The following is a 3,936-nucleotide window of genomic DNA, read 5'->3' on the forward strand; positions in this document are numbered from 1 at the left end:
GATGGTAATACCCATGGATGACATATGGGTCATGGGTCAATATGGTAGTTGCTTATAATGTCATGGTAACACCCATGGACGACATATGGGTCATGGGTATGATGGTAATACCCATGTATGACATTTAGGTCATAGGTTCATGTGGTATTTGGTTATAGTGTGATGGTAACACCCATGAATGCATGACATATGGGTTATGGGCTACTTATATGGGTCATGGGTCAATGTGGTGGTTATTTATAATAGTGTCATGGTAATACTCATGGATGACATATGGTTCATTGGTCAATATGGTATAGTATCATGGTAAAACCCGTGGACGACATATGGGTCATGGGTGTGATGGTAATACCCATGGATGACATTTGGGTCGTACGTCCATGTGGTAGTTGGTTATAGTGTGATGGTAACACCCATGGATGAGATATGGGTCATGGGCTGCTTATATGGGTCATGGGTCAATGTGGTAGTTTCTTATAATAGTGTCATGGTAATACTATTGGATGACATATGGGTCATTGGTCAATATGGTATAGTGTCATGGTAACACCCATGGACGACATATGGGTCATGGGTGTGATGGTAATACCCTTGTGTAAGGTCCTTGATGGAAGGATCTTCACCAATGATCAATTAAGCAAATGAAATAAAGAAGAAGATGAGTAGAAGAATGATTGAAATTGAGCTTGCATACGATTAAAACCATAAACCGTCTGATACAACTCAATGGACCGAAAACCACAGTGAACAACTACTGACGAATGACAACCTGATCACCTATTTATACCTACATACATTGACCAAAAACAGGTTTTCGGTCACACCCTGACCGAAAACCTTCCTAGACCGAAAAGACCAAAATTACCAAAAGACTCTAAATAACAATCTCAAATGCCCTAACTTATATATACATGTATTGCCTAGCCCAAACCATATACTTTGACCTTTCAATCTCCCCCTTGGTTTTTGGCTAGCATTATTTAGTCTTTATCAACCAACATCACATCGTTCCCCTCCATCGATCCACTCCACATTCCCTTTTGGATAATTTCTGCCACCATTGAAGTGTACTCCTTTGCAGCATGCTCGAAGATATCCTCATCAACTTTAATTTGATACAGAGACAAGTGATGGATATCCCAATTTCCAAACTGATGCATGTCATTTTTATCATAGAGACGAAAACTGCCATTTGAAAATTTGATTATAGTGGCAGCTGTTGTTTCATCATAAATCTAGTAGAACATGTTTTCAAGTGACCTGTCTCTGAAGTTTTGTAGCACAAGAACTTGCCTCACTTGGTTAGTGGGAGGCCATATCACTGTTATGAAAGGTCTATCTGTCTTTGGATCGATAACATCTGGGTATAGCTTGAGGATAGACCCGACAGTCTTCATGACAGGAAATCCATTCTTTGTCTGATCTTCCAGAAATAACCTGAATTAAGTTGCTTGAGGATTGCCTGACGGATTCGCAAATGGAGCGTTAACGAGTTCAGTGAGATCAACTCTTGTCCAAAATTCGAAATCATGAACATTCTTGTAGTATTCAACATTATTGCTCTTCCGTCTCACGACCCACATGTTCAAAAGGTCGTGGAATCCCCATGATCTAATTCCAGATTGGTCACCATAAGAATGAACAAATCTCTTCTTTTCAAGGTTAGTACGAGTGATTTTTGGTTGAACTGGAGGCGCGTTGTCATCTGAATTTCACTTGAACATGATTTGCTTTTTCTTGGAGGATTCTTTCAGCTTTTCTTTCTTGATGGCAATTATATGTGGAGCTTGGATAGGTTCTGTGGGAAATTTATCATAAATCTTCATTTTCTTGGATGTGGAGGAGTCACCAGGATGGGTTCCAGATGGTGGGTCAACTCGAAGGATTTCCACTGAGGACTTGAATTTGTCATCAATTTCCTTTGTCAGATTTTGTTTCATGTCAAAGTAACATGCTGACAGAGCTCTAAGGTGAGTCTCAAGTGCTAAAAATTTCTCGGTCTTTAGTGACTTATCTCCCTCAAGATCATCAATACGAACAATGAGCTACGCATTGGTGGCCTCAAGATCAGCAATTCGGGACGAATGCTGACTGATCACAAGGTCTTTCTCGATAAGCTTCTGGTTTAACACACCAATCTCTTTTCTCAACTCAGGCACCAAGGAATCATCATCTCCAGACAAACATTCCTCAAAAGATATTCCTGTTCCGCGAGAGGAATGAGTTGGACTTAATTGCTGGTTCATATGCATAGCTAGCCTCTCAGAGGTAGCATCATGATCTAGCCTTAGAGGAGATGATCCCTGCCCAGCAGACGAACCACCAGCTTCGTGGATTGAGCTGGGACCTTCTTGAGTGGGCACGAATGAGGATGGGGTAAATGTTGTAGATGGAGGAGTCACGGTAGTTTGAGTCAGGTCGGGAAAAAGTACTCCCAGCCTTAGATCATTTTTGCGTCTCTTCAAAGGAGGCTGGGAGGTCAGAGTTGTTTGGGAATCACTTACAATTGGCTCGGATGTCGGAACAACGTTGTCAAGGGGACGATTCCTGATGATGTGTCCATAGGAATTGATGAATCAACCATTTGAACGGTAGTCGGAGGCACAATCTCTTGAACGTCAGCTTTCTCCCTTATCTCCGGTGTTTGATGATCACCATCATGGATATAGTCGAAGAAGTCATCAAGGTCTTCATTTGACAAAAGGTTCACATTTACACCACAATTCACCGATACATCATCTTTGTCCAACCCAATATGTCAAGATCCTCATAATCATCATCTTCTCCTCCTTCACTGAAATCACTTTGAACTGCCACATTCGTAAGACCATGCTCTTCACCAACAATGGTAGACAGAGCAACTTCTTCATTCTCATGGTTTGAAACGGTGATGACGTCATCATTTACATTTGCATGATCTGACGATACTTGATCTGTAGACAATTGTTCCGGGGACCCATGAGATTCAGATGAGTCGGCCAGTTCCACAAACTTTCCAAATTTCACGAGTGGATACATTCCCTGAAACATGATTTTCCCATTTCGATTTTGCTTGATGATGCTTATAGTGTTGGGACCAAATGCTTTCATATCTAGTATCTCTCCTGTCTTGACCATCTCGGGATATTGCTTGTTGATAAAGATTTGAATGAATCTTGGGTACAACAGAAATTGATCTTTTGACTTCTTGTTGGCATTTGTAGTCATCTCCTCCAAAATGAATTTTGAAAAATTGAAGTCAATCCCCACAGCCAGTGCAACAATTGCCTGAGAATTCCTTGAAGATATCTCATCTGAGCCACCCTTCCTTCTAGAAATGCAGTTAACGAACACATGAGCTAGAAACCTCCAGTAAGGAGGTAACAACTTCTTCAAGGTTGGTGGGAAGTCTCCTTCATATCCCATTTTCTCGAGATATTTTTCAACTTGTTCCAAATCGATATCAGTTGGGTAAGTTGCCATATCATCAATCTTTAAAACATCCCTGATAAATTGCTCAGTGATAACAAATTTACACCCTTTGACAGAAGCTTCAATGGTCATTGAACCATCTTCTCCTTTCTTGACATTAGCAGACTTCCAGAACTCATTGATTAGGCTTAGATAGATGATTGGGTTCCAGGTCAGTGCAGTGGAGATGCAGAATTCCCTTAATATATACATCATTGAATTGAATTCATTGGGTGCCACTGGAGGATCATCTAGGAGAATTGACACGTTATGAATTTCAGCAACCTTAAGACTTGCCATTTTTTCCTGCACAAACCTTATCCAAGTGAGAAAAACTTTTGATTATAACAATTAAAATAATTTTCTCAATTAAATCAATTTAATTGGTCATTTGAATTAAAATTTATTCGTCAAAAATGAGTTATCGGTCAAAACAATTTAGACCGAAAACTCAATGACCGAACACTATTGGACAGAAAGCTTCTT

The sequence above is a fragment of the Lactuca serriola genome, chromosome 4, assembly GCF_051521515.1.
Source record: "Lactuca serriola cultivar US96UC23 chromosome 4, Lser_US96UC23_V15, whole genome shotgun sequence".
Taxonomy (NCBI): Eukaryota; Viridiplantae; Streptophyta; class Magnoliopsida; order Asterales; family Asteraceae; genus Lactuca; species Lactuca serriola.